This window comes from Hyperolius riggenbachi, chromosome 2 (assembly GCF_040937935.1).
Source record: "Hyperolius riggenbachi isolate aHypRig1 chromosome 2, aHypRig1.pri, whole genome shotgun sequence".
NCBI lineage: Eukaryota > Metazoa > Chordata > Amphibia > Anura > Hyperoliidae > Hyperolius > Hyperolius riggenbachi.
The window spans coordinates 313133496-313157516 of NC_090647.1; the positions used below are offsets into that span (position 1 = coordinate 313133496).

At 45.4% G+C, this 24021-nt stretch overlaps 1 protein-coding gene across 14 annotated transcripts in view; it reads left to right on the plus strand.

The window, feature by feature from the left end:
- The window catches only part of DLGAP3 (DLG associated protein 3), a 541562-nt gene that overhangs the window by 131643 nt on the left and 385898 nt on the right, over positions 1 to 24021 (plus strand). The window contains exon 1 of one of the 14 annotated variants that reach the window (XM_068269125.1): positions 2574 to 2612. The exons of the other annotated variants lie outside the window; for them this stretch is intronic. The gene's annotated coding sequence lies outside the window, so the exon portion shown is untranslated. Of the gene's footprint in view, positions 1 to 2573; positions 2613 to 24021 lie in introns of those variants that run through there. 14 annotated transcript variants of the gene reach the window in all.

A 24021-nucleotide genomic window follows, 5' to 3' on the forward strand; every position in this document is an offset into this window, starting at 1 on the left:
GGTAGTTCGTCATACATAGTTGTTTTGGTGCTTTTTTGATCCCGTTTTAAACTTATCTACTATTTAAAGGACCATTCCAGCAAAAAAAAAAAAAAAAAAAGTAAGCAGTTAAAATCTGAGAGAACCGACAGGTTTTGTACTCATCCATCCCCTCATGCGGGATTCTGAACATTTTATTTTCCTAACTGCCAAAATAGTTAGATACTAGCCAGCCTCCCAGTTCACTTGCATGCTATTTTGGCAGTTAGACTTAGCAATTGCCATCCAGGAAATGCTTAAAGAAAACCTGAACTGAAAATTAAAAGTCAAAATAAGCATACACAAGTCATACCTACCTCCCATGTAGTCTACTCCTCAGTGTCTTTCTCCTCTCCTGCGTCCTGTTTGTTCACTGTGATTAAGGGAATTTTCGGTCCTTCATTTTTAAAATGGCCATTACACCATAACAGTTTTCTGGTCAGCACACAGTTAAACTGTAACATCGCCATAGGGAAACATGGACATTACCTGGTACATCAGTTGTCCTCTCAGCTATAACTGACAGCAATTGATATTTTACTGACAGCAACTGATATATTTCAGATCTGACAATATATTGTCAGAACTGGAAGGGATTATTGTCAGAAGAAAATGGTGAGCTTCTGAGAGGAACTGATGGCCACGGTAACTATGTAATGTTCATTTGAAGTTACCTCGTGTTTATTTTAAATATTTTTACTCAGTACAGGTTCCCTTTAAGAAAACCTTGAGAATACCTCATGAGGAGAGGGACTAGTCTAAATATTGTCAGTTCTCTAAGATTTTATCTTCTTACTTTTTTTTTTGCTAGAGTGGTCCTCTAAAAAGAGCATCTGATAGTGAGCAGGCATGGAAATCTGTAACCGCTCATACTGTAGTTTTGTTATAATTCTATTTTTTTTTTTACCCTGACTTTAGTTCAGTTTTAATAACAGTTATAGCAGTATAAAAGCCCTGAGTATAAATATAAACATTCTTAAAAGCATATGAAACCACTACATACAATTTATAGCACTTGTGTTCCCGTTGTATTTGTGTTGTCTTTTTTCAGGCATAGAAACTGTTATTTTCTGTTGGCTTGTCTCTTTGTTAATACAATATAAAGACACAGTACCTATGTGCAACAGCCAGACTTTTCCTTACAATATATCTTGTCATGTAATTATAGCTATATAATAAAGTAAAGGCTGCTCTCTACAGCTGCACTGTCTCCGTGATGGCTGTGTCCTCTGCAATGTCTTCATAATATCTGCCTGTCGTTTTTCACATCATTTGGAATTGTGATGATTTACTGACTGTTCTCGAGGGATCTGTATTAAGCCCACTTAGCCTGTACACTGTGGACCTGCATGGTGCTGCTGAAAAGAGTATGGGAGGGTTGAATTGGCACGAATGATGAAGCAGAGCCTGTACAGTTTCTTCATCATGCAGCTGTTTTATGACAGATAACCATACACTTTCCAATCCCTTTGAACTTCAAGCTTCCTTCTGGAAATAGAAGCCTCCGCTGACTTTGTCGTGTTGTGGAGCGTGATATTAAAAAAAGTAAAAAAATGTAATTATTGTACCGACATCTTCCCTTGTGGGGCTGAATTTGTAATTAAATGTCTCTGCTTTCTGCAGCCTTTTAAAGGGAGATGATGACTTTACAGCGTAATGTGGATGAAAATAGCTTTATGGCTTTATTATATACTTCTACGGAGTATACACTTACAAAGCACAGGTTATTTTACTTACACGTAAATCTTCAGTGTATTACACTGTGCTAGCTATAGAGCAAATGAGCACGTACGCATAACAGCAAATTACATAACATTACATTCCATATGTATAATAGGAAGGAAGGCTGCACGGCATTTCAGAAGCAGCTCATTCAGAATACAGACAGCTGTGGCAATCTAAGGGATCTTTCTACCTAATATGGTTAACTGGAGGCAGCTCACACTGAGGAGCCTGGCATGAATGGGTAAACATAGGAAGCATCCAAAGACAAAATACAATGCACTTACATTCTGTTGTTGTTCCCATAATTCCCTTGCTGTGTCATTCATTAAACTGTTTGTTTTCCATTTCTCACCATTGTCCCACAAGGATAGACCCCCTTGTGGCACTGTATAATTTAGCTGATTCTAATTTCCTTCTGCCTCTTTTGACGCACTGGGCTACCCTAGGTCTACACCCTATGCATCCTTTTTCCAGCTCAATACACTTTAGGAATTTTATGCCTTGCTTTCCAGATTGTGGTGTTGACCAATTTGGCGGTTATGTTTACCAGAAATGGTTGGATCTCTTGTTTAATCTTGCACAGCATCATGTGCTCATACAGTTTACCTCATGTCTTCTGCCATGTGTCTGTACCACATATTGGGGTTGATGCACCTAGCTGTGGTAATATTGCTGTGCGCAGAGAGCGCACCGCAAAATATTACCATTACTATCACCAACAGGTTACCCTGAGTTACACTATTAGCACCACCTGCGTTGCCCGAGTAACGTGAGTGTTGCTAGGGTAATGGCTTTACTAACACATCTTACTGTAGCAATGCTCATGGTACTTGAGTACCGTGTTTTGGGCTTATGCTTGTGGGACAATGGTGAGAAATGGAAAACAAACAGTTAAATGAATGACGCAACAAGGGAATTATGGGAAGAACAACAGAATGTAAACGCATTGTATCTCTTATTTGGGTGCATTCTATTTATTCTTTAATCTTGCACAGCATCATGTGCTCATACAGTTAACCTCATGACTTCTGCCATATGTCTGTACCACATATTGGGGTTGATGCACCTAGCTGTGGTAATATTGCTGTGCGCAGACAGTGCACTGCAAAATATTATCATTACTATCACCAGCAAGTTACCGTGAGTTACACTATTAGCACCACCTGCATTGCTCAAGTAACGCGAGTGTTGCTATGGTAATGGTGTTACTAACGCATCTCACTGTAGCAATGCTCATGGTACCCTAGTACCGTGTTTCAGGCTTATAACGCTACTTGCGATACCTGCTGCCGGTAGTAACGGTAATGTTGCCGTGCCCTGTTTGCGCACAGCAGTATTACCACAGTGAAAGAGGAACTCCAGTGAAAATAAGGTAATGAACAAAAGTGCTTAATTTTTACAATAATTATGTATAAATGATTTAGTCAGTGTTTGCCCATTGTAAAATCTCTCCTCTTCCTGATCTACATCCTTACATTTATCACATGGTGACATTTTTACTGCTGGCAGGTGATGTCAGTGGAAGTAGCTGCTGCTTGCTTTTTTGGCAGTTGGAAACAACTGTTATTTCTCACAGTTCAACAAAGCTCCCACAGTGTGATGTCAGCACCATGGTCCAGCCATCACACTGTGGCAGGAGTTTCAACACAATATCATCCTTACAGAGCCCCCGATGATCCATTTGAGAAAAGGAAAAACATTCTAATGGGAAAGGGGGTATCAGCTACTGATTGGGATGAAGTTCAATCATTGGTCATGGTTTATCTTTAAGTGCATCAACCCCTATATCAGTAAAATATTTTATATGATTGTATTCCCTGAGATTGGTTGTGGTTTTATCAAATTTAATTTATGCTTGTGGTTTGTTTAGTTAATATTCTTTATTTGTTAATGATTTGATAACTTGGTGAAGATTTATATCAATTTACATTATCACCGCCAGTCCATTTCCTGAAAAGCACAGAAAAGAACAAAATGTGTCTTTGGGTGTTGCATCATTCGCTGCTACTAATTCATGGCTGAGTTATAGTTCCACAGTGACTTTTATATACAGTAAATCTATGGTGCATTCTCTTTTACTGTTACAGCACAGGGGGTTGCCAAGACAACTGTAAGGGGACTCTTTCTCTGAGCCTCTTTCTGAGAACTGGTTTGAACCTTTATATACACATTATTTCCAGAAATCTCGAGGACTCTACAAATCTGAAATAGGAATTGGTACAGTCAGCACACTGAAAAATCTTTACAGTGCAAATTGGCCAAACATATATTTTTTCTTTAGGATCACAATAATCATGTACGTTAAAATATAAGACTATTGTGATATCCCCTTACAAATTGCTTACACATTTATGTTTGGTTCCCAGACCTTCACAAAAAAATAACTTGGTAAAAAGTTAAGAGAACTCGAGGTGGATTCTAAAAGTGGCCACTAATGGTCCAATTTCTAGCGAAAAATCGTTTGAGCGATCAGAAATTCTGATCGAACTGGTTGTAAATAATTTCAGTTGATGGGCACAATCGATTACAATCGATTATAAATATAGTCATCCGATTGGATTTTTGTAAAAGCAAATTTTGGATTTTCTTGTTGGTTGTGATTGATAGGAAGCAAAAATTGGTTCGTTTATGGTGTAGTGAACGATTTTTCATCCGATCAGAATTTCTGATCGCTCGAATGATTTTTCGCTAGAAATTGGATCTTTAGTGACCACCTTAAGAATCCTATTAGCACACAGAGACTGGGTCTGCATATAATGCCCAGCCTCTGTTGCTATACTGTCTACCCCCAGGCCTCCCCTGCGCTCTGCTGTCCCCCATAAATCAAACTCAATGCTAGCGACATCGCTAGCAGGCTGTTTACATCTGCACTGTCACTCTCGCCGCTCCCCCGCCTCCTCTATGTCACCTCTCCCCACCTGCGTCCCTTTCCTCCCCGCTGATTGGAGGGAAGGGACGCAGGCGGGGAGCGGTGACATAGAGGAGGCGGGGAGCGTCGAGAGTGATAGGGCAGATGTAAACAGCCTGCTGGCGACACGCTGCGTGTCGCTAGCACAACGTTTGATTTACGGGGGCACAGCAGAGCGCGGGGGGGGGGGCTGGGGGAAACAGAATAGCAAAAGAGGCTGGGCATTATATGCAGACCCAGCCTCTGTGAGCTAATAGGATTCTTAGAAACCACCTCGGGTTTTCTTTAAGGGCCAATATTTCTATATACCTATATACCTAAACATAATCTGACATATGAAACTGTGACAAGGGAAAGACTATTCATTCTATTAACATATAATACGCTGCTGCCCTCTTTCACATATGATACTGACACTAAAGTATTTTTAATTTGATACTGACACTTGAAGGATGTCTCTCACCAAGAACAAAACACAGAAGTCAACACAGTTTCTGGTCTATAATATAAAGTCATAAATACAACATCCAGCACCATTCTGCCGTATAACAGGGCTGTGGCGTCGGAGTCGGAGCAATTTTGGGTACCTGGAGTTGGAGTCGGTGGTTTCATAAACTGAGGAGTTAGAGTTGGATGATTTTTGTACCAACTGCACAGCTCTGCCGTATACTCCTGCCATTTTTATATCATATAGTTTTATATATTATACTATATATTAGAAGCAATCTTGACTTTCCCTAGGGGATATTTTCACACCTTATCAGTAAAGTGCCTTTTAAGCCACCAACAAGCAAGAAAATAATAATAGTAATAATAAAAATCTTAGACAGAGTCTAATGAAAAAATACTTCAAATTACGTCCCTCTCATTTGTACTTTGTTTCTTCCTACTCCGATATCCTATATAATAAAACCTAAGTGTCCCTGCATCATCCTGTCCCTGTGTCCGTGCGTTTGCGCTACAGTGCATGTGCAGCACGGACAGCCGTTGGGACAGGAGGACGGGCCAGGGAGCCGGGTGGGCGTGTGCGCAGGTGCGCTCAATGGATGGGTGCGCACGCCGTAATTATTCCCACTCGGGGTAGCTAAACTCTTAAGGTTCCACAAAATCTAAATGTTCCTGTAGCTGCAGTGGCAAGTGGTACACATTACACATCTGGTGGGCATGCCTGAGGCTGACTTGATGTGGCATATTGTATTTTCTCTTCTATATTGTCATACAGATGCATCTGTGGCCAGCCTTTCTCCATGGCAAGATAAAGCCCTTGGTTGTACCTCAAAACAGATTCCATCTTAACCAGTGGCTGTATAGTGTAATGGTTAAGGGCTCTGCCTCTGACACCAGAGACCAGGGATTGAATCTCGGCTCTGCCTGTTCAGTAAGCCAGCACCTTTTTAGCAGGAGACCTTAGGCAAGTCTCCCTAACACTGCTACTGCCTATAGAGCATGTCCTAGTGGCTGCAGCTTTGACGCTTTGAGTCCGCCAGGAGAAAAGCGCAATATAAGTGTTTGTCTTTTTTTTGTCTTTTAGTTTAATTTGACTATTCAACTAACAGAAATGCAGTATGCCCCTAACATGTTGTCAGTGACTGTGGTATTCCATTACCCCTGCTTCAGGAAACAAATGTGCTTGGTTTCCCACCACAGTCAGCCTACTGCTGTCTGCCGCTGCTAGTAGGACAGACAAGGCAGACAAAAATAAACATTAGAATCAAAAACTTACCCTATTGTTTCCCTAACTGTATACTATATAATCAGTGAACCAATCACTCTTGATCAGAGAAGTGGGAAAGTCTGTAATTGTGTGTAGTCAATCATAATCCATAACATAATCTGACAGAACAAACAGTGGTCAAGTTTATCACACCTTTAAAATGTTCTATATTTTTAAATTACTTTTACTTCGCACATCTTCCAATTTTCAGATAAGTCCTAAAAGTAGATGAAGAAAAAAAACTAGTTCAAATCATCAAGTTAAAAAATTATGTTTAGTCAAGCAAGTATTGAAAAAAATAGGATCTAATACAATATTTGCATGTGGTCCAAGTGAATTATGCTCTAAGTATTTGGTGTGATCCACTTGTCAAGCAATAACTAACTGTTGACCAGTCCTGCAAATTGACTCCATACAGAACGGCTTCAGCTCTTGGTTGTTGGTGGGTTCCCCCCCCCCCCCCCATCAACTGGACTCCATGCTACTAAGATTCCACAACAACACATTCCATTCCTATTCATTTATTAATATGTTTGTAGTCTGTATAAAGAGTCCCTGTTGTATACAGATAAAAACTGATTAGGGATATACTGTACTTTGCCTTCCAGTAGCCATTTTGTTTTTGCTACCCATTATTTCAACTTTCTACTTAATACTTTTACACTAACCTATACACTATCCCCAAATCTAAAGATAAAGCACCTGCAAGAAACCAAAGGCATTTGCTCATTGGAATATTTGTGGCAAGCTTGTTTTGTTTTGAGATCTTGGCACCAAAATTGAAATACTTGGTGGTTCTGGGACACTGCTTTATACAGAACTGTATGTAGACAGAAGATCAGACTGACAGGAAGCTAGCATTTTCAGAAGGTAGTCAGTAATTGTAGCCTCTATATTCCTCTCACTGCAGGTTTACTTGAAATGAAACATTCATCTGAAAAATAATTCCAGTTATCTGTGTTTGCTGTTGTATTGTGTACAAGTGCATCTCAAGCACTTTATTGGAGAGACGTGTCTATTAAATTGCAGTTTGTGTTTAGGTGCCACAGCCATGAATACATTTTAATACATTCCATCCATCCCACTTACAAACACATGCTCCCCCTACCCTGCGGTCTCTGGAATGCCAGATCCGTCCGCAATAAACTTACAGCGGTCCATGACCTCTTCCTCTCCAAATCCTTCACCATCCTCGCACTCACTGAGACATGGCTCAACCCATTTGACTCTGCCGCAGAGGCTGCCCTCTCCTACGGGGGGCTTCACCTCAGTCACACCCCCAGACCAGTCAACAGGCCAGGGGGAGGGGTGGGTCTGCTCCTCTCCCCATCCTGCACATTCCGTGTCCTCACTCCACCTTCCTCTCTGCAATTCACATCATTTGAGGCCCACACTATCCGCCTCTACAATCCCCTCCCAGCCATTGTTGCAGTCTTATACCACCCTCTGGGCTCCACACGACAATTTCTCGACAACCTTGCCTCCTGGCTCCCACACATCCTCTCCTCTGACCTCCCCACCATCATCCTTGGGGATTTCAATATTCCCATTAATGAACCCAAGAACTCTGTTGTAACCCGGCTACTCACCATAGCCAATTCACATGGCCTAGTACAACACACCAACGCCCCCACTCACGCTGCAGGTCACACTCTCGACCTTATATTCACTAAATCCACCACCATTGCAGACCTCGACATCGCACCATTTCCACCCTCAGACTATTGCCTTCTCACCTTCAACCTCCTCACGGAAGGCACCTCCAAACTACCCGCTCACCCACCTGGTCGATGGCAGCGAGACCTACGCAAGCTCAACCCTGGCGTCCTTGCTGACTCCCTCCATGCCTTCTCCCCACCCTAACCTGTGCTAATCTTGCTGCAGCTCAGTATCACCAAACTCTCTCATCAGCCCTAGAGAAAGCTGCTCCGACAATATTCTGCCGCAACCAACCCCCAGCCCTGGTGCACTACCCATACTCGCAACCTCCAGAGGGAAATACGTGCCAATGAAGGAAAATGGAGGAAAACTCGACTAAACCAGGATTTCCTACAGTACAAGACTAGCCTGCTGCAGTTCCACACTGCCCTTGCTCATGCGAAGCAGGAATACTTTACCAAGCTCATCGGAGCACAAGCTTCCAATCCCCGGTGTCTTTTTGGCACCTTCAACTCCCTGCTTAAACCCACCCCCCCTTTTTCTGTTCCTCCCTCTCTGCCACAGATTTAGCCCCCCACTTCACCAACAAAATAGTCTCCATCCGTCAGGAAATATCCAATCCTCCCACCCGCTCACAACCAACTCCTCCTCCACCCTATCCTCCCCTCACCTCCTTCACTACCATTGAGGAAGTCAACCACCTACTGCAGACTTCCCATAACACTACCTTCCCCCTTGACCCTATCCCTTCTGATCTACTTCAGCCTCACTTCACGGATTTGGCCCCAGTCCTCACTACCCTGTTTAACCTCTCCCTATCCACAGGAACCTTCCCCTCAGACTTCAAGCAGGCCATAGTACTACCCCTGCTCAAGAAACCCTCCCTCGACCCCTTGCTACCCTCCAACTACTGCCCGATCTCCCTCCTCCTCTTTGCCTCAAAACACCTTGAGCGTCTGGTTCACAAACGCCTGACCCAGTACCTCAATGCCAACTCACTACTAGACCCACTACAATCTGGATTTCGGCCTGCCCACTCAACTGAAACGGCTCTCACCAAAGTTGTCAATGACCTTGCCTTAGCTAAAGCTGAAGGTAAATACTCCATTCTCCTCCTCCTTGACCTTTCAGCAGCTTTTGATACAGTAGATCATCCCCTACTCCTCCAGTCCCTCCAGTCCATGGGCATTCACGATCTCGCCTTGACCTGGCTTTCATCCTACCTCTCCAACCGCTCCTTCACGACCTCCTTCAATGAGTCCTCGTCCACCCCCAACCACCTCTCTGTGGGAGTCCCCCAAGGCTCGGTCCTTGGCCCCCTACTGTTCTCCCTATACACATCCTCCATTGGCAAGGTTATCTCCTCAATGGATTTTAACTATCATCTGTATGCAGATGACACCCAAATCCACCTCCACACCCCTGACATATCCACCACTACCATGGACAAGGTCTCCTCCTGCCTATCAGCCATCTCCTCCTGGATTTCCGCTAGATTCCTGAAACTAAATTTAGACAAAACGGAATTTATGATCTTCCCACCCCGGTCATCCCTGGACCTCCCAGATGTGCAGGTCACTGTTAACCACACTACCATTCTCCCTACCTCTCAAGCCCGCTGTCTGGGTGTCACCCTGGACTCCGCACTCTCCTTCATTCCCCATATCCAAAACCTCACAAAGTCCTGCAACTTCCACCTTCGTAACATCTGTAAGATTCGCCCTTTCCTGACCTCTGCCACCACCAAACTCCTCATCCATGCCCTCATAATTTCCCACCTCGACTACTGCAATGCCCTTCTGTCTGGTCTCCCTATGACCCGAATAGCCCCACTGCAGACCATCATGAATGCAGCAGCCAGAATTATCCACTCCTTCCATCGCTCCACCAGGGCGGCTCCCCTCCGTTAATCCCTCCACTGGCCTCCTATCCAGTCCAGAATCAGATTCAAGATATTGTGTCTGACTTACAAATCCGTCCACAAAACCTGTCCAAATTACATTTCTGATCTTACTCAGAGATACACACCAAGCCGCTCACTCCGCTCCTCCAATGAACTTCGCCTGACCGTCCCCCGCATCACCCAGTCCCATGCACGCCTCCAGGACTTCTCAAGAGCCGCTCCACACTATGGAACTCCCTACCTCCACCCATTAGGGCAGCCCCCTCCTTCAACACCTTCAAGAAGGCCCTCAAAACTCACCTTTTCACTCTGGCCTACCACCCCTCACAATTGCTCTAAACCCACAGCTGAACTGTGGTCCTCCTACCTCTCGTGTCCTTACCTCTCCCTCTAGATTGTAAGCCTTTGGGCAGGGTCCTCCTCCTTTTGTGTCCTACCTGATCATGCACCTCCATTACTGTGAACTCATGCTATGCATTTGAGTGAACCTAACTTGCCTAATCTCCATGCTCCCCTCCAGGGACTGACTAAGCATTACCTTGTACTCATACTGTGCTGTGTGATCTGGTTTTCTTGTATTCCTGTATTGTCATATTGCTGTATGTCACCCCTAAATATTGTCTGTAACCTAAATTAATGTCCAGCGCTGCGTAATATGTTGGTGCTTTATAAATACAATAAATAATAAATAAATAAATTAAGAATAAAAAAAATTGGAAAGTGCAGCTACAATAGATCAATATACATTATTTTTATTTTTTTCATGGGAACTGATAAACAGGCAAACCAGGACAGCTATATACTGTAGTTTCCAAAGATAAAAGCCATTGGGTGATTTCAACACTCTGGGTCCCTCACAAACATGAAACAATGTTTATAGTTGTAGTTGGCCATTCATTCAGCTTCTTCACTGGATCCACAGTGGTAGACCTGTACAAGCTTGTGCTGTCATTGCAGTTTAATTTAGTGATATGGTTGTTCTAGATTAATCAATGCAATTGAGAGAAGGTGACTGAAATGCAGACAGATATCTATTTTTTCATTTGGTGTCATTTGTAGCTTTTGTTTAAATTAAGCACCTCTTCTAGGTAGTATACTTTTGCTCCTTGGCATTAAAAGTTACACTAAATTGACTTCATATGGGTGTAGCATTCAAAACAGAGCTCAATCAATTCCTGGAGTCCCTCATTAGGGGTCTTGAAATCTGCTAGGACTGCTGTTCCTTCTGCAGCCATGCAGTCAGAGAATAACTTTGATCCAAGCTTCATTACCACTTTGAGGAAGGTACAGATAGACAGTGGGATAATTGGTCCCTGGGGAGATCTAAGGATGCAGTCGGGGGCTTCTTAATTCACTAAGAAAAAAAAAAAAGAAAAATGCAAAACAAAAACAATCCCATCTGGCATAGTTTTGATATCAGGGATAAACATTTGTTAAATGTGAATGAAAAACTCATATTTCTTCTAAACAAAATAACATGAATGCAGATTACTCTGTTATTGGCTGGTTAGTATGGAATGCTGCATCTCACTAGTCATGTAAACATTATTAGGAACTAACCGGGCCTAACTAAACTGAAAATATTGACCCTTGCAGTATTATCTTAGCCATAGTTTGTGTCATTTGTACCAAAGGTAAAATCAGAAGGAGGTCAGAATCCTCCATCTGACAAATCATAGTACATAAGCATTCACATTCGTTCACGCCAACCACCCGTTGCCTCAGCCCACACGGAGCTCTGACGTCTCTACGACCGCAGAGCTCTGTGAGCCGGTCAGGAGACGCTTTTTTATTGGCTGCTGACCCTGTAATCAATGTAAGCCAATGAGAATGGCTCACATGAGCCAATGAAATTGTCTCCTGACCGGCTCAAGGAGCTCTGCTGTCATACCGACAGCAGGGTGAGCTGCAGCGGGGAGACAGCGACGAGATTGGCGGGAGCAGCAGGAATACGCTGCAGCAGTGAGTATAACCTACGCCCTGGCAGGAATAACAGCATCCATACAGGGTGTAGATTTCAATTGCCACCGTCTGGAAGTAGTTAATAGGTGACACAAAAGTGCATATATATAAAATTCTTTTGCACTCTACCTTGAGAACATGGCTGCTGTATGGAATCCTGTCACCATGCATGATGTCATTGGTACCAGATTTCAAATACTAAATGCAAGAACTTACTGTAAAGAAATTACAGTTAGCTTATATCGCTCTCAACAGTAACCATTCAATAACAAGCGCTAGCAGAACAGGAGCATATACTGTAGATTTATGACATTTATAGCCTTAAAGAGAAACTCCAACCAAGAATTTAACTTTATCCCAATCAGTAGCTGATACCCCCTTTTACATGAGAAATCTATTGCTTTTCACAAACAGACCATCAGGGGGCGCTGTATGACTGATATTGTGGTGAAACCCCTCCCACAAGAAGCTCTGAGGACCGCGGTACTCTGGGCAAACTGCCACAATGTAACAATGTTCACAGACAGGAATTAGCTGTTTACGGCTGTCTCCAACGGCTAAAACAGCTAGCAGCAGCTACATAACCTGCCCACGGTAAAAATGTCACCATGTAATAAATGTCAGAATGTAAATCGGGGAGAGGAAAGATTTTACAATGAGCAAACACTGACTAAATCATTTATACATAATTATTGTACAAATGAAGCACTTTTTTATTACACTATTTTCACTGGAGTTCCTCTTTAAGTCTGCAGCATAAGTCTCATGGGAATCTTTTCACAAGATTCAAAACATTTGTCTTATTTTCATGAAACGCTAAAGCCCAATTCTAGGGCAGAAACATTTTTTTCTTGCTTTCTTTCCCTGGGGCTACCATGGACCTCCATGGAGTTTGATTACTTTTAATATAAAAACTGGTATTCCTACAGGCAGGAAATGAGGAGCAGCAATACAACTTAGTTAGGGATTTTAACTCCTCACTGAAAAATATTTTATTTGTTGATACTTGTATAGGAAGTCATGGGAATTCTCCCAGCTGGGAAGATAGGACAGAATGGAAATGATCCTCTACATTTTTACCATATTATTCTAAACTAAACTTAAATTCAGAAAAAAAGTAAAATGCTCATATATGATGCAGAGTAATATATATATATATATATATATATATATATGGGTCATTAGGTCATCATTGGGTCATTGTCATGCTGAAATGTCCACTGGTGCCCAAGGCCAAGTTTCTCTGCAGACTGCCTGATTGCCGTGAAGGCTTCTCCTTTTTTATGCCACATGAAGGAAACATCATTGGGGCCAAACAATTCAATGTTTGTTTCATCTGACCATAACACAGAAGACTAGAAGTCGTCCTCTTTGTCCAGCTGAGCATTTGCAAAGGCCAAGCGAGCTTGGCACTTACCTGGAGAAGTGGCGTCCTCCTTGGTCTGCATCTGTGGAACCCAGCAGTGTGCAGTGTCCATTGGATTGTCTGCCTTGAGACATTGCCACTAGCAGAGCCCAGATTCACCAGAATGGCCTTGGTGGTGATCCTTGGATTCTTTTTCACCTCTCTCACTATCCTCCTGGCCAGCACAGGTGTCACTTTCAGCTTCCGGCCATGTCCTCTGAGATTTTCTACAGTGTGGATCATCTTGTATTTTTTAATAATACTTTGCACCAGGCGCGGAGCTAGGGGGGGTCGGGGTAGGTCAAGTGCCCCCGGGCGCCGGGTCCCTAAGGGCACCCAGCTGAGCTGCTTTGTTTTTTTGTGTGTTTGTTTTTTTCCTGGGGAGGCGAGCAGCGCAGAAAAGAGGGAGAGCTGTGAGCAGCGGTGGGGAAGGGGGGCCATCTCCCCCCTCCTTCCCTCACCTTGGGGCTCTCCCTCCCTCGCTGTCCCCTCCATTAATGTCCGGGTGTCTGGCGCAGCGGGAGGGACTTACCTCCGTCTCGCTCCAGCGCTGGAAGTTCGGGTGCCGCAGCCGCTGCTCTGGTCTGGACCAGACCAGAGTAGCGGCTAATCCATCCGGCGCTGCGACGAGACGGAGGTAAGTTCCGCCCGCCGCTGTCAGCCACCTGGATATTAATGGAGGGGACAGCGAGGGAGGGAGAGCAGCTCTCCCTCTTCTCTGCGCTGCTCCCCTCCTGCTGGGCACATATACCCCTGCCTACATATACTGGGCATATATACCCCTGACTACATATACTGGGCATATATACCCCTTCCTACATATACTGGGCATATATACTCCTGACTACATATACTGGGCATATATACCCCTGCCTACATATACTGGGCATATATACTCCTGACTACATATACTGGGCATATATACTCCTGACTACATATACTGGGCATATATACTCCTGACTACATATACTGGGAATATATACCCCTGCCTACATATACTGTGCATATATACTCCTGACTACATATACTGGGCATATATACCCCTGCCTACATATACTGGGCATATATACCCCTGCCTACATATACTGGGCATATATAATCCTGGCTACATATACTGGGCATATATACCCCTGGCTACATATACTGGACACATATTATACCCCTGCCTACATATACTGGGCATATATACCCCTGCCTACATATACTGGGCATATATACCCCTGCCTACATTTACTGGGCATATATACCCCTGACTACATATACTGGGCATATATACCACTGCCTACATATACTGGGCATATATACTCCTGACTACATATACTGGGCATATATACCCCTGCCTACATATACTGGGCATATATACCCCTGGCTACATATACTGGGCATATATACCCCTGCCTACATGTACTGGGCATATATACCCCTGGCTACATATACTGGGCATATATACCCCTGGCTACATATACTGGGCATATATACCCCTGCCTACATATACTGGGCACATATTATACCCTTGGCTACATATACTGGGCACATATTATACCCTTGGCTACATATACTGGGCATATATACCCCTGGCTACATATACTGGGCACATATACCCCTGGCTACATATACTGGGCATATATACCCCTGGCTACATATACTGGGCATATATACCCCTGGCTACATATACTGGGCATATATACCCCTGGCTACATATACTGGGCATATATACCCCTGGCTACATATACTGGGCATATATACCCCTGACTATATATACTGGGGACATATACCCCTTACTACATATACTGGGGACATATACCCCTGGCTATATATACTGAGAACATATACCCCTGCCTACATATACTGGGCATATATACCCCTGCCTACATATACTGGGCACATATACCCCTGCCTACATATATTGGGCACATATACCTCTGGCTACATATACTGGGCACATATACCCCTGCCTACATATACTGGGCACATATACCCCTGGCTACCTGTTCTGGGGACATCTATACCGCTGGCCACCTATTCTGGGGACATCTATACTGCTGGCCACCTATTCTGGGGACACCTATAGACCTGGGGCTACCTATTTTTGGGGAACCACTGCTGTCAGATTGAGTGTATTTTGGAGAACTGCTGCCAGGTGAGAGGTGTCTACCATATTAAGGGGGCATTCTGCCTATTTATGTGAAATGCTGTCTATTTATGTGCCTCATGACTGCTGAATTTGTCTTGTTGGGGGCCTCATGGTTACTGAATTTGTCTTGTTGGGGGCCTCATGATTTGTTGGGGGCCTCAAGATCGTTGAATTTGTCTTGTTGGGGGCCTCATGATTGCTAAATTTGTCTTGTTGGGGGCCTCATGATTGCTAAATTTGTCTTGTTGGGGGCCTCATGATTGCTGAGTTGGTCATGTTGGGGGCCTCATGTTTGCTCATGATTGCTGAATTTGTCTTGATGGGGGGGGCTCATGATTGCTGAATTTGTCTTGGAACATGCTGGAAGGTACATACTGAGGGAGGGTGGGTGAGCGTGAGCCTGCTAACCTCCATATACATTTGGCTCCACCCATAACCACGCCAACATTTATTATGTGGCCATGCCCCTTTTTGGCGCGGGCCGCAACCTTAACTTTGGGGGGCGCACGCTGCAACCTTAACTTTGGGGGGCGCATTAATAATCTTTGTCCCCGGGCGCTGAAAACCCTAGCTACGCCTCTGCTTTGCACTGTAGCCACTGGAACTTGAAAACATTTAGAAATGGTCTTGTAGCCATTTTCTGACTTGTGAGCAACCACAATGAGCAGCCGCAGGTCCTCACTGAGTTCCTTTATTTTATCATGACTGAACACAAACCAACTGCAGAGAGCTGCTGTTTTTCACCTGCTGAATTGATTAAAACAGCTGTTCACAATTAATCAGGGTAATAAGAATGCTTTATAACAGCTTAAACTGTTTGGAATGGTATATAACTTTGGATTTTCCCACAGAATGTGACAGTTTGTGAAGTGTATGAATCATTTTGGACTGGACACTTGTTGCTCAAATGTAAATAAAAGCTGAGAATTTTTTTCTCCCACAATAATGCCTCTTGTACATCGTCTTATTATCTTTTGGGAGACACCTATGTCATTTCCCGTCAAAAAATTACTTGCTGGTCGAATAAAAGTAACTTTAAGTCAAAATTTGTCAGGGGTATGAATATTTATGGGCAGCACTGTATGTATATATGAATGTAGGCACCTTATGTCATATATGCACCCACTGAACAATTAATTAGCAACACTATTACCAATACTAGGTACAATCTCTCTTTGCTTTCACACCCTCATTCTCTTGCATTACATAACTTGCAGGCTTATCAGTAGCACATTCATGCTACTAATGACTTATTTCTCCACATATGCTTGCTGACACCAAATACTGACATTACCATTTATGTGCCTGAGCAGAGATTCTTCAGACTGAGCTACTTTTTGCAAGTTTTTGACTGTCCAGTTTTAATGAGCCTTAGCCTACAATTTTTTGCCGAGAGGAAAGAAGCTAACATGGTTCAGTGTGTTGAGCATTCTGAGGCTTCTCTGCTTACCACAGATGTAAAAATGTTTTTGTTTTTTTAGTTACCATATCCTGTCAGCAGAGCCGGGACGAGGTCCTCCAGCACCCAAGGCTGAGACACCAAAGTGCGCCCCTCCATCCCTCCCACCCCAGCCGTCACACACTGATTGTTATTAGACTAAGAGTGCCACAGGGTCCACAACTTCCCCAACACCTTAATATCTAGTTATCTGGCTTGCAATCACTGCTATGTATCCCCTATTATTATTTCTTTCTGCTTCAAACACAATTAGGATTGACAGCTGAATGAATTCTGCGCCCCCTCCTACACTGCGCCCTGAGGCTGGAGCCTCTCCAGCCTATGCCTCGGCCCGGCCCTGCCTGTCAGCGAACAGCCACCTGGTTAGTACCTTTGAAATGGCTTATTGTTCACTGTGTTTTTTTTCCTTCACCATTCTGAGTCAGCTCTAGGGACTTTTATTTTGTCTGTAAATATCCCAAGCGTTGACCTGTTAGGCTGGATTCACAGTGGTCAGTTACATAACGCACACGTTATATTGACTGTGAACTGCAATGGAGACTGGACATTAGACTTTAATACGAACCCTGAATGCAGCGAGTTAAACTAACACAATCAGTTACAATGCAGTACTGTGACCAGGCCTATAGAATTGTATGGGCAGGTAGCTGACATGCAAAATTATTCTGCAATGCCACTGAGCACTGTGGACTAAGCCCTCACAGAACTATTCAAATTAACTTGTGTGGCACCAGTAATCATGGTATGATCAAAAGCACTGAGCTGATATCTTTTTCCATTCTGTTCCTTTGTGAATCTTGACTGTAGCTCTGGACCTGTATCTTTAGGGCCCGTTCAGACTGCACGCGTTTCCAGTTGCGTTTTGGAAACGCGTGCAGGAGGCCGACATGCACGACATCAGACAGTGCATAGAGTGCACTGTCTGATGTTCACACTGCATGCGTTCCGGACCTGTGCGGTTCCGGGAACGCATGCTGCACGCAGATTTTACAAAAACGCGCAGCTGTCACATTCACTTTTCAGTGATGGGATCAGCCACGCAACGCACACAAACGCGGATGGCGTGCGTTCATACGCGTTGTGGTCCGCATGCGTTCCGCACGCATGGCCATCCGCATTTGTGATGTGAACCGGCCCTAATCACACTACAAGAGCTTTTCTGAGCGCTTTGTGATTTGAAAAGCTCCTGCTAATGTTATCCTATGTGTGTGTTCACACTAAAGCGATGTGATTTTGCAAAAATCCCCCATAGCATTGCATTAGCAAGAGCTTTTCAGATCACTAGCGCTTAAAAAAGCTCTTGCAGTGTGAACAAGCTCTTACGATTTTTACACAGTGTATTGGAGCTATACAATTGGGTGATTAGGAAGTTCCATAAATAAGCAGGTGCCCAGGTGTTCCTTGTAATGTGCACACTGACTGTATAGGAGCAGATTAGAGATGTTCAAGTAACCACTGGCTCACTTTACACTAACTTTCTTACCATAGTCATAAGCAATTTAAGTATCTATTTCCAAGAAGCTGCTTGAAACAGGAACATCTTTGACCAAGTCAACTTTTCCTGTATTCATTTCTTTAATAGATAATCATGGATGACATTACAACAGACCGCTGAGAGAGCAACTTGTTTTGAGCATTATACTGCTCTCTTTCAATCCACACAATCTGTGTTTATCTGATGTATCAAGAGTCACTGAGTACCCAGCAAGGTCATGGTGAACCAGAACTCCTAGTCATGTGTAAGGGGCTACAATGGACCAAAAAGCCCTCTTACTAAAATGTTATGGAAAACAAAAGTTTGCTTTCTTAAAACTGAAAGTATTTGCAATAATTCAGGTTGGAGTGAGCTCCAAGATGTCTCCCAGTGCATCACTGCTGAATATATGCAAATCACCCATAGTTGTCACTGTAATATCAGCAAGCTGACACATCATTGCATTCCAGCGGATCTAGAGGTGTGTTTAGCTTACAGCAGGGTTAGGGAACCTTGGCTCTCCAGCTGTTAAGGAACTACAAGTCCCACAATGCATTGCAGGAGTCTGACTGCCACAGTCATGATTAATAAAGGCAAATGCATGCTGGGATTTTTAGTTTTATCAGAGCTGGAGAGCCAAGGTTCCCTACCACTGGCTTACAGGGACAACTATGGGTAATTTGCATATTTCAGCAGTGATGCACTGGGAGACACCTCGGAGCTCACTCCAACCGGAATTATTGCAAATACTTTCTGTTTTAAGAAAGCAAACCTTTGTTTTTTGATGTATCTATAAAGGGCAAACAAACATTTATCTGCCACTCAAATTATTCTTTTTGTGTAATTTAACTTGTATCTGTCAGGTAGAGATGGCCCGAACGGTTCGCCGGTGAACGGTTCCCGGCGAACTTCTGAGGGTTCGCCTTCGCCATGTAAACTTTTCCGTAAGTTCGGTTCGCCCCCTTAGTGCACCATTAGGGTCAACTTTGACCCTCTACATCACAGTCAGCAGGCACATTGTAGTCAATCAGGCTACACTCCCTCGTGGAGCCACTCCCCCCCTTGTAAAAGGCAGGCTCCGCCGGCCATTACACTCACTCGTGGGCCTGCAGTAGTGAGAGAAGGGACAGCTGCTGGCAGACTCTCATAGGGAAAGATTAGTTAGGCTGCTGTAGGCTTGTTAGCTTGCTCCTTGCTGATTTCTTATTGCTGAAATAGCACCCCACAACAGCTCTTTTGAGAGCTAATCTTGTTCTTGTGATCTATTTTTTTTTCTGTGTGTCCCACTGACACTTGTGTTGCATAGACAGCCTTGCTAATTCATACTGTGTGTGTGCCACTGCCAGCCAGGCCCAGCACATTCAGTGACTACCTGTGTGTGTGACAGGTGCACATTGTTATACCCAGTACTGCATATACCTACCTGTTGTGTTCAGTGCACCCACTTCATCAGTGCATATACCTACCTGTTGTGTTCAGTGAACCCACCTTATCACTGCCTATACCTACCTGTTGTGTTCAGTGAACCCACCTCATCACTGCCTATACCTACCTGTTTTGTTCAGTGAACCCACCTCATCACTGCATATACCTACCTGTTGTGTTGAGTGCACCCACCTTATCACTGCATATACCTACCTGTTGTGTTCAGTGAACCCATCTCATCACTGCATATACCTACCTGTTGTGTTCAGTGCACCCACCTACCTACGTGAGTGCACGCAGTGTGATATACACCTACCTATGTGAGTGCACGCAGTGTGATACACCACTCCGTGCATACCTGTTAACTGCACCTTTGTGACTGCACATTGTATTAGTCAAGTCAGTGCATACCTTTCACTTCATTCCCCCTGATATGGACAAAACGGACAAAACAGGTAGAGGAAGAGGTAGAGGCAGAGCCAGAGGAAGGCCACCCGGCAGGTCTGTGCGAGGTCATGTTGATGTGATTTCGTGCGGCCCTGGCCCAAAGTACAGTGCTCAGAAGAAGGCACGTGCCATCAACTCCCAAGATTGTCAGGGAGTGGTTGACTATTTAACACAGAACACCTCATCTTCCGCAGCCACCAGTGCTACAGCAAGCACCACATCCGCTGCATTTGACACTTCGCAGGAGTTATTTGGTGGTGAAAACACTGATTCACAGCCACTACTGCAACAAGATGAAGGCGCTAAGCAAGTCACACCACCTCATATGTGTGAGTTAGGCGACACTATGGACGTAATGTGTGAGGAGGAGGATGATGATGAAGTACCTGTTGTTGGTGCAGTTTTGGCGGTGTCTGAGGCCAGCGAAGCTGGGCAGGATGATTATGATGATACGGATCCCACATGGGTTCCTAAGAGACAAGATGACAAAGGGGACAGCTCAGAGGGGGAGTCACAGAGGAGTAGGAGGGGGTGAGTTCCTGAAAGAAGCAGGGGGAGCTCGTCATCAGAAACAGCTGGTGGCAGTGTCCGGTGCCATGTATTGCCACCTATGTACAGCCAGCCAACATGCCCTTCAACGTCAGCTGCTGAGCATAGGGCCATCACCCCAGGGGAGCTCAGCGGTTTGGAAATGTTTTAATGTGCCTGCCTCAGATCGGAGCAATGCCATATTTTGTCTCTGCCTCCAAAAATTTAGCCGTGGAAAGGCCAACACTCATGTAGGGACAAGTGCCTTACGAAGGCACATGGAGAAAATGCAATGGGAGGACCATCAACTCCCAAGATTGTCAGGGAGTGGTTGACTATTTAACACAGAACACCTCATCTTCCGCAGCCACCAGTGCTACAGCAAGCACCACATCCGCTGCATTTGACACTTCGCAGGAGTTATTTGGTGGTGAAAACACTGATTCACAGCCACTACTGCAACAAGATGAAGGCGCTAAGCAAGTCACACCACCTCATATGTGTGAGTTAGGCGACACTATGGACGTAATGTGTGAGGAGGAGGATGATGATGAAGTACCTGTTGTTGGTGCAGTTTTGGCGGTGTCTGAGGCCAGCGAAGCTGGGCAGGATGATTATGATGATACGGATCCCACATGGGTTCCTAAGAGACAAGATGACAAAGGGGACAGCTCAGAGGGGGAGTCACAGAGGAGTAGGAGGGGGTGAGTTCCTGAAAGAAGCAGGGGGAGCTCGTCATCAGAAACAGCTGGTGGCAGTGTCCGGCGCCATGTATTGCCACCTATGTACAGCCAGCCAACATGCCCTTCAACGTCAGCTGCTGAGCATAGGGCCATCACCCCAGGGGAGCTCAGCGGTTTGGAAATGTTTTAATGTGCCTGCCTCAGATCGGAGCAATGCCATATTTTGTCTCTGCCTCCAAAAATTTAGCCGTGGAAAGGCCAACACTCATGTAGGGACAAGTGCCTTACGAAGGCACATGGAGAAAATGCAATGGGAGGAGCACCTGAGCAAAAGCAGCACACAAAAGAAAAGCCACCCTCCTTCTCCTCTTCCTCCTTCAGGTGAAGCATCTTCAGCCACTTCCTCCCTTGCTACTTCACAGCCACCCTCCTCCACTCCGCCTCTCACCTTGAGCGGTTCCTGCCGCTCTGCCCACAGCAGCCAGGTGTCCGTGAAGGAAATCTTTGAGCGGAAAAAGCCAATTTCTGCCAGTCACCCCCTTGCCCGCAGTCTGACAGCTGGCGTGGCGGAACTCTTAGTTTGCCAGCTGTTACCATACAAGCTGGTGGACTCTGAGGCCTTTCCATAAATTTGTGGCCATTGGGACACCGCAGTGGAAGATGCCAGGCTGCAATTATTACTCTAAAAAGGCGACACCCAAACTGCACCGTGAAGTGGAGAGGCAAGTGGTGTCATCTCTGGCACACAGCGTTGGGTCAAGGGTCCACCTGATCACGGATGCCTGGTCTGCCAAGCATGGTCAGGGCCACTACATTACTTACACAGCCCATTGGGTCAATCTGGTGACCGATGGCAAGCAGGGAGTACGTGGCTGTGCAGTGGACCAACTTGTGACACCTCCACGGCTAGCAGGCAGGCCTCCTGCCACCTCCTCTACGCCTGCTACATCCTCTTCGCTGTCGTCATCCTCCTCCTCCTTGGCTGGTGCTGCGATCTCCTCTCCAGCTACACAGCCTCATCTCCCCAGGGCCTATGCTGCATGCCAGGTACGAGGGGGTCATGCCATCTTAGACATGTCTTGCCTCAAAGCGGAGAGTCACACTGGACCAGCTCTCCTGGCTGCTCTTAACAAACAGGTGGATTAGTGGCTGACCCCGCACCAGCTGGAGATCGGCAACGTGGTGTGTGACAACGGCAGCAATCTCCTTTCTGCTTTGAATTTGGGAAAGCTGACACATGTACCCTGCATGGCACATGTGCTCAATCTAGTTATTCAAACATTTGTGTCAAAGTACCCAGGCTTAGAGGATGTCCTGAAACAGGCCAGGTAGTTGTGTGGGCATTTCAGGCGGTCTTACAAGGCCATGGCACGCTTTGCGGACATTCAGCGGAGAAACAACTTGCTGGTGAGACGCTTGATATGTGATAGCCCGACTCTCTGGATTTCGACCCTGGTCATGTTCTCTCGTCTGCTAGAACAGGAGAAAGCCGTCACCTGTACAATTACAGTAAAAGGACACAATCTGGGGAGATGGGGATGTTCTGGCCCAACAACTGGACACTGATGCTAAATGCGGCCGTTTGAGGAGGTGACCGACCTGGTGAGTCGCAGTGAAGGCACTGTCAGCAACTTGATCCCGTACGCTTACTTCCTGAAGTGTGCCGTGCGTAGAGTGGTGGATCAAGCTGTGGAGGAGCGTGAAGAAGAACAGCTACGGCAGGAACAGTTGTGGGAGAAATTTTCATCAAAACCAGATGTTTCCTCAACACCTGCGGCAGCACAGAGGGGGGAGGAGGAGGAAGAGTCGTGTGGGGAAGAGGAGTCAGACTCGGATGATGAGGAAGGTGTTTCTGTGGAGGAAGAGGAGGCGGCGGCAGAAGAACAACCGCAGCAGGCATTGCAGGGGGCTTGTGCTGCTCAACGTTACCGTGGTATTGTTTGTGGCTGGGGTGAGGAGGAGGGCTTACCTGACGTCACTGAGGAAGAGCAAGAGGATGGAGAGTACGTCTGGATCCAACTTTGTGCAGAGGGCATCTTTCATGCTGTCCAGCCTGTTGAGGGATCCCCGTATAAAAAACTCAAGGGGAATGAGCTGTACTGGATGGCCACGCTACTAGACCCTTGGTATAGGCACAAAGTGGCGGACATGTTACCAACTCACCAGAAGGCAGAAAGGATGCAGCACATACAGAACAAGCTGGCAAGTATGCTTTACAATGCGTTTAACCACTTGCCGACCGCGCACTCATACCGCGCGTCGGCAAAGTGGCAGCTGCAGGACCAGCGACGCAGTATTGCGTCGCCAGCTGCAGGCTGATTAATCAGGAAGCAGCCGCTCGGGCGAGCGGCTGCTTCCTGTCAATTCACGGCGGGGGGCTCCGTGAATAGCCTGCGGGCCGCCGATGGCGGCTCGCAGGCTAAATGTAAACACAAGCGGAAATAATCCGCTTTGTTTACATTTGTACGACGCTGCTGCGCAGCAGCGCCGTAAGGCAGATCGGCGGTCCCCGGCCAATCAGCGGCCGGGGATCGCCGCCATGTGACAGGGGACGTCCCTTCACTGGCTGCACAGGAC